Genomic DNA, 8,425 nt, shown 5'->3' with positions numbered 1-8,425 from the left:
ATCCTTGGGTCACACGGTTACTATAACCACTCTTTTGGTTGTAATTATCATAGCTCCCATGATTGTGATAATTCTTATTCCCAACAATCTTTTGAGCATTAAATCTAGGTCCAAAATCATTATTATAATCACAATTCACATGCACATTCTCATATCCATCATATCTATCACAAGGAACAATGGGGCAATTAGAAGCATCATGATCATTCTTTCTACACATATCACAAACCAAGAATTCTCTAATCATGCAACAATAAGCAAAAAGATGGTTAGAGTAGGAAGATGTACCTCTCCCCTTAAATTGGGAGGGAAGACTAGAAGCTTGTGAAGGACTCTCGAGCTTGTTCTTGAGAGAATTCACCTCCTTTCCTAACTCCGAGACCATTGTGGACAATTCGTTGATGACATAAGATTGATCGGTTGAGCAACTTGTGCTTACCGATTCCCTCTCAACATCATGCCAATCCATGTAATTCCTTACCACATCATCTATTACATCCACAACCTCTTCTTCCGTCTTGTTCATGATTGGCCCTCCGGCTCCGGCATCTAGGCTCGATCTACCTTGAAAGCTCAAACCAATATAGAAGATTTGGATCACTTGGTATGTTGGAATTCCGTGGTGAGGGCATTCCCTTTGGTAGTCCTTGTACCTCTCCCATGCTTCATAGAGATTCTCTCTAGGCAATTGCTTAAAACTTTGGATTAAGGCTCTAGCCTCCGCCGTCTTCTTTGGTGGGTAGAAACGGGACAAGAAAGCTTTTGTGACATCATCCCATGTCTTCAAGGAATAGGGCTTCACTTCTTTGTCTAGCCATTCCAAAGATCTTCCTATGAGAGAGAAAGGGAACAACTTAAGGCGTATAAACTCTTGAGAAACTCCATTGACATTGATAGTGTTGCAATATTTTTCAAACTCCTTAAGATGGTTCAATGGGCTCTCATTCTTAGCCCCACTATATTGTCTCCTCTCAATTAGGGTGACCATTGCCGGCCGAATTTCAAAGTCGTTTGCCGGTGTTGTAGGTAGAGCTATGCCGCTCTCAAACCTATATGCACCGGGCACTCCTAGTTCCTTCAAGGCAACTCTTGGATGTTCTCCCATGACTTGGGATCTATGCATACAAAACTCAAAGAAAATATTAGTAGCACGGCTACAAGTGTAGCCTAAAGTGTAAAATCTTTTAGTATTTTGCAAATAAAGTGGAATAGACTCAACAACAATATGCACTCAAAGCACCATTCCCCGGCAACAACGCCATTTTGATGGGAGGAAGAACGGTAGGTCGTTGGGCTACCACCCCACCCAATCAAACAATATTTATAACTCAACAAACCCCTATGAAGTGTAGTGGTAAGTCAAGGTCGAACCCAAAGGAATGGAGGTTGAATGTATATTGCCTAGTGTCAAGCTACTCCGAAATCAAGTAGGGGTTTATGGTAGAAACTAGAGCTAAGCTAGGCAATGCAAAAGATTTTACTAATCAAATGCAAAGGCACTAGGGGAATGGATCCACATGCATCAACAATGAAGTTCAATCAACTTGGGAAATCAACCAATCAAGTCAAGCAATGTGAGGGAAAACCGAAATTGCAACCAAAAGAGCACATCATGCTATTCTCCTAGAGGTCTAATTAGCGCCAACTACATCGAACACTAGCTAGGAAACATCACAAGATATCTCAATCGAGTAAATGTAAGCCACAAATCAATGGTCCATATCAATGTGAACTCACAATGCAATCTAGTGTGAATAACAAGGGTGATCAAGCCTAATCAAGCACACACATGCACAAAATCAATCAACCAATTTAATCACATTATCAACTCAATCAATTTCCCCCAAATTAATCTCTATTCATCATCAATACATGCTTCACCACTACCCTAGCAATAAAACTACTCACAATCCATGAAAAACATTAAAATCAAAGCTAAAATAATCATCATACCCAAATTCATCAATTGAAATCAACAAATTCAATCCAAATCAATCAAACTATTAATCAACCAAATCAAACAACAATACTAATGAAATCAAACATTAAATTGCATTAAAGAGTAAAGAATCCTTACAAACTTGATAGAAATCAAATCAAATGTAGCAATCTTCAATCATCAATCATCAAACCCACATTTTCTCTCTCTAAAAAGCTAAGAACTAGTGTTTTTTCTCTCTATAAGATCTAATCTAATCTAATTCTAACTAATGAAGATCTAATTCTCTCTAAAAATGGAAGGAAATAACTATATATACAAAGGGGAAGATAGGATTGACGTCCAAAAATAGACCCACGCCGGTGCGGGCGCTCGGAGGAGAGAGAGAAGTGCGCACGGGACACACCCAAAAAGGTGCGCCCGCACACACCTCTTGTGCGGCCGAACACGACATATGTGCGGCCGCACACTTCCCGAGTGCGCCCGCACATAACTGGCAAGCCCCCTCTTCTTCTCTTCGTCCTAGCTCATGAGGTGCGGACACCTTTGATGATGGTGATGGAGGACAAGGTAGGCAGCAACTATCTTGGAATTCTTGAAGAATATAAGCCATGAAAAGAGCATATACAAGGCCTTGAAGCATGCTCCTTGGATCCCCCTTTGACTTGAAACTCTTTGCACAAGCATTAGGCATGAAAAACAATGAAAGACCATGGAGAGGAAGCTCGGGAATTCTTGGACAATCAATCATAACCTACAAATAAGAGAGAAAAAGCAAATAAAAGGGAAAAACAACAAATAAACTATAAAATGCACAAAAAAGAGAAACTAACTATGAAAAGCATAAAATGAAGAAAATAAGAATAAAACTAAGGAAAACTAAAGAAAAGAGTAATAAAATGAAATGAAATTTATCCAAAAAGAGATCAAATGAGTGCCATAAATGTCACTCATCACTTTGATAGCTTTCGCTAAGATTGTGGAAGTTGTCACCCAGAATTGAGAAGATAGCACGAGATGGGCAGTCTTCGACGGCTTTCGCTAAGAGTGTGGGGGTTGTCACCTTGCATTGAGAAGAAGGCACGAGATGGGCGGTATTCGATGACGTTCGCTATGATTATGGAAGTCACCACCAAGATTTGAGAAGAACGATTCGTGATCAAGCGGTCTTCAACGACATTTGCTATGATAGTGAAAGTTGTCACCTTGATGCAAGAAAATAGCTCGTGATGTATCAGCGATGTTAGACGATGTTCCCTAGCTTATGAAAGATTGTCACAGCAAGAATTGAAGACAGCTACAAGCAGAGCAGTCTTCGGCAATATCCCTTGGCTTGAGGAAGGTCATCACAACAACATGCAACAAAAAATCAGTTACTGCAAAGACGTGTGATCGGTGGTGCAAGATACGCATTTCTTAACTCTTTTATCTGTTTAACTAACGCTAGTTTGCAGGTATCGGCGTTACAAAAATGATTTAGGATTGCAGAATGTTCTGATTCATTCTCCGTCCTTATAGCTACTTTGACTTTTGTTTTCGAAACTTGCGTTTCTCCGAACTTATTCAAAGTGGGGGCTTCTGTAGACACCTGATTGTGTCTCCCCAAGAACCAAACAGAGTGATGAATATCTTTTACGTCATTGATTATCAAACAAGGAGAAATGTGAAAGAGCTTCGTGAAATGCAGTCGTTTTAAAAAAAAAATACTTCTTTTTGTTTTCAAAAATATTTCTTTTCGTTCCTTGTTTATGAAAAACATCCAGCCCAGTTTAGTTTGGTCCATGACAAGGGTCCATAATAGTGTAGTTGGATGGGTTTGAAAAGAGCTTTCCAACGATTTATTATAAGCCCAATTCCGATGAATAATGATAAGGTTATGGCCAAAATACTAAACTGGGCCCAAACCGGATTTTGTTGGGGTTTGGTGAGTCCGACTCACCGCGGAAACAACCCCACCCGAGGAACCACTCGCAATAATTAAAATCACAAAGCATAAATAAATAATCACAAAGAAAGATAACGAATCTTACCCTCGAAGCGAGCTTCGCCCAAAACCCGGGGCTCTTACTTGAAAGCTACAAGCACGTTATGCCCAGCGCCTTGATAAGTGACTTTTATGTCATTTTTAGGGTATTTTTATACTTATTTTCCGGTTTAGTTTCTATTATTTTTACCTAGTTTTATACTTTATTTCGCTTATTTTCTTATTTTCCTTTTTCGTTCTCTCTTTTGAGTATTTTTGCTTTTTTATTAGTTTTTAGTTTATTTTTGTAGTTTTAGTTAATAATTTCCGGCTTCTCTCGTTTTATTTCTTTTATTTTAGTTTCTAGTTTGTTTTATTTTATTTCATTTAATTTTATTATTTCTTTAGTTTTAGCATTTTATTTTATTTTATTTTACTTTATTTTTCTTATTTTATTTTACTTTATTTTTCTTATTTTATTTTATTTTATTTCCGATTCTCCCTCGTGTTTCATTGTGTAGGTGATTGTCCGAGTTAAGGCACGTGTTATCAATTTAAAGTCAAGTTTTGAGCTTTGGTGTTTGGTCGAATTCAAGAACTAGGCAAACAAGCTGCTGCCTCAAACTTGCTGCCCTCTTAACCTTCACCCCACCATCTCCTAATCCTCCACCACACTTATTTGCTCATCACTCCCCTGCTCCAAGACACCAAACCAACCTTCAATTAACCACCACACCCCAATTCACCAACAACAGCAATGCCCCTGCTCCTCTTTCCCAACCTCCCAAACCAAACAACACCAACCTCCACCACAATCCCCTGCTGCCAAGCCGCAACTCTCACCAGCCACGCAAATCCACCAATTCACCCAACCAAACCACTCACCCACACACTCTTCGCAACTCCCCTGTTTCAACCAAACAGAGCAGCACGCATCTCACCCCATCAACAACACCAACAGCAGCGACAACAACCAGCAACAACACCAACACCCACGCATCTCACCTTCCCCTGCATCCCAACTCAGCAACAAACACAACACCCCGCAACACCACCAGCACGCCGCACCCCTGCCGCAGCAACCATCTTCACCACCGCAATTACTCACCCGATTCCACTAATTCCGCCCAAAATTCAGAGCAATTTATATCAATCGAGTTCGGGCAAACCCATTGAAGAGTTCGGTCGAAGTTTAAGCGCAAAAACAGTCAGAATCGTTCGATATTTTGTCATTTGAAGAGGAGTGGTCGGACACACCCATGGTTCGACCGAACCAACCCATAGTTCGGTCGAACCCACCTTTGGTTTGATCGAACCACCTCACGAGCTTCGCACATGGTATTTAATGAGATCGAACGGTTGATAGCGAAGATGAAAGATGATGTTGATGATGGTGGTGATGATGGTTGTTCGATGGTGATGAAGATCATAGGAGCCACGAAAAGAAAGGGGAATAGGGGGGTCTGATTTGTTTTTGGGTTGTTTTTTTTATTTCTTTTTTATTTTATTTTATTTTATTTTTATTTTTATTCTCTTTTATTTGGTATTTCATTTTATTTATTTCTTTTCTTTTCTTTTCTTTATTTTTTAGGCCTTGTATATAAATACCCCTTTGGGGTTATTTTCTAAAAACCTTCTCAACATTTTATTTTACCCTAGATTAGTTTTAGAGTAGTTTTAGTTCTTTTATTTTCTCTCTCTTAGGGTTAGATTAGTAGTTTCTCTCTCTAGTTTAGGAGTAGTTTAGAGAGAGAAAGCTTGGATTTTTCATGGAGTTTTTGGGATTTTGAAGAAACAATTTGTGGATTTTTCCTCTCATTAATTCAATGAGTCTTCCTAACATTCTCTCACATTTATTGCTTTCATTTATTATTGTTTTTGCTTATTTATTTGTTGATTTGAGTAGATTAATTAGTTTAGTTATTTGATTCTTGCTTTAATTATTATTTTACCTTGTTTTTCATGTTTTTGTTCACCATGTTAGCTTAGGTTTTGTTCTAGGGAAATGGATGAAGATTATATTAATTAATTTAATGATTGATTGTGATTAGTATGGAATTGTTTCTTGATTATTGTGTATGGATGATGCTTTTATGGATTAGAATCTTTCTAGCTAATTGATTCTATGTTCTTAATTGTATTTTCAATCAATTGCGCAAGAGTGAGTTGGTTGAGAGCCCTAAATTCTTCCATACCTTTGCTAGGCTAGTTGCACGAGAGTAAATTAGTTTAGTAGGATAATTAACATGCTTAATTGTGCGAGAGTGAGTTAAATGTGTTGATTGTTCCTAATCGAGGGCATTTTTATCTAATTGTTTGATGTTGTTGAATGCATTGATATAATTAGATTCCACTTTCCCTAGTTTTAGTTATTTGTCCTTAGTTGTGTTTAGTTGAACCTCTCTCTATCTCACAAGTTTTCCCTAGTAGTCCAATTAGCACAAATTGATACACTTAGTCCTTTAGGGTTCGACCCTTTACTTACCCCTATACTCGTATTAGGGTAGTTTAGGTTTTATAAATTTCTAATTTGATTAGGGTTAGTAGACCTAATGACACTATCTAATCCCGCGATCACGCCTCCGACGGTATCCACCCACTAATGGGCGAACACAACTTTAAGGTCTACTACCTTGGGGTTAGCAAGGTCCGACCAAAACCCGAGTGTTATATGAGTTTAAGAGTTTTCCCAAAAATTATGGAATGCTCTTTTTAACTCCCACTCAAGCATCATTCCCAATGCCCATACTTGGGTATTTATAGGAAATGATGAGAGTATCATTTACTCTCCCATCAATGTGGGATAGTATGATTTTTCTATTTTATTTTAAAGCTAAAATAAAATAAATAATCAAGCTAGTAATAAATCAACAAGTGGCAAGCTCATGTGAGTGGCTAGGTGAGGACCACTTGGAGGAGGGGGGGACCAAACTTGCTCCCCACTCCCTCTCCCTTAGCCGTCCACCTCACACCACACACACTCAAGGACCACAAGCCACATGGCACCCACCCTTGGGCACCAAGGCAGCCAAGGTGGGCTGCCATGTGCTGCTGTCCGTGGCACCCACGAGCACGCAAGCCCAGCAGGCCCAGCACTCGCATGCGGGCTGCTAGGCGCTGCTGCCAGCACGCCCAGCATGCTCGTGCGGGCTGCTGCGGCTTTGTGCCTTGGCCTCGCTGCTAGCAAGCATTGGCTCTCGCCATGCTGCTGCTAGCTGTGGCTAGCTGGCGCACCTAGCGTGCTAGCTACTGCAGCTTGTTGCGGCATGGCTTGCTAGCCAATGCGCGCACAAGGCTGTGCCTAGCATGCTAGCACGCACTAGGCAGCGCCTAGCTTTGCGATGCTAGCATGGGTGCGCTAGCACGCACCAGCCAGCCTAGGCTCGGCTTGGTGCGCATGCTAGCCACCATGCTAGGCCATATGCCCTTAGCACTCGGTTTGCTAGGGCATTCCGATGCTAGGGGTATTTTGGTCTTTTGTTGATTTATTACTATTTCTCGTCTCGTCTTTCACTATTTTTCGACTCGACTTCCGACGCTCGGTTTCGACGCTCTAAGCTCGAATTACCGACGTCTAAATATTTAACACTCGGGCGACAAATTAATTTCTTCCGAATTAATTCGTCGAGTTGGTTCGCATATATTTGCTTGGGTGTGACCCGAAGGGTTCAATCAAGATTAAGCTGTAATATTAATTATATTAATATTACTGATCGGAAGCGGCCTCCACCCAGGCATTCCGATCACTTGACCTTACTGAATATATTAGCTTTCTAATAATTGTGAACCCGCTATCAGAATAATACACTTGTTCGAAGGACACCATTCCTTTCAGATTTTACCTACGACCTAATGATCTTGTTCTTCAACAGCTCCCCTATTATCATCATTGCCATCACCATGACCCTCACAGCTACCCTGTCTTTGAGTTGATGGGGTTGAGTCCTTTTCTTTCTTCATACAAACCGATGATGGTGTTCATACACCTTGACCACCACTCTTTTTCGCAAGCTTTCGAACACATCTCCTCCACTTGCAATTCAACTATTGGTAGTGCTTACATCACCAATGCAGTAGTTTGAATGGAACCCGAAGCTTTCGAACACAAAATACCAAATCTGACTATCATTTTGTCATACCTACAAACTTCCTTGGTTTTACTTGGGTCATGATAGCACACTTTCACCCTTGTGTGCTTCCGTATCATATCTTTCCTCCACCTCCGGAGAATATAATTGTCTGATATCTCATAGTAATTATTAATCTCATAAACCCTAATGATGTGACGACAAATAATGCCATGACACTCAAAGTGGCGATAGTCACAAGTTACATGCTTGATTGAACTGTCAAATGAAAGCTTGTACTCTCTCTTTCTCTTGGACGACTTTTCTTTACGCGATCCTTTAGGCTTGTACCATATTCTATCCTCCACAACGTACTCAATTATTGTGTTAAAAAACCCGATTCCGATGGAACTCACTTACATACATTATACGGTTGCACTCTCATTGCACCTCCTT

The 8,425-nt window shown here is 40.2% G+C and overlaps 1 non-coding gene across 1 annotated transcript; it reads left to right on the top strand.

Moving 5' to 3' along the window:
- Window positions 1-614: 614 nt before the first annotated feature.
- LOC145612823 (small nucleolar RNA R71) lies at window positions 615-720 on the top strand. The gene has a single exon (XR_014106740.1). It is a non-coding gene; the product is annotated as a small nucleolar RNA R71 (small nucleolar RNA).
- The last annotated feature ends 7,705 nt before the right edge of the window (window positions 721-8,425 follow it).

The sequence above is a fragment of the Chenopodium album genome, chromosome 24 (assembly GCF_948465745.1).
Source record: "Chenopodium album chromosome 24, dcCheAlbu1.1, whole genome shotgun sequence".
Taxonomy (NCBI): Eukaryota; Viridiplantae; Streptophyta; class Magnoliopsida; order Caryophyllales; family Amaranthaceae; genus Chenopodium; species Chenopodium album.
This window is presented reverse-complemented; position numbering and strand designations above follow the sequence as displayed.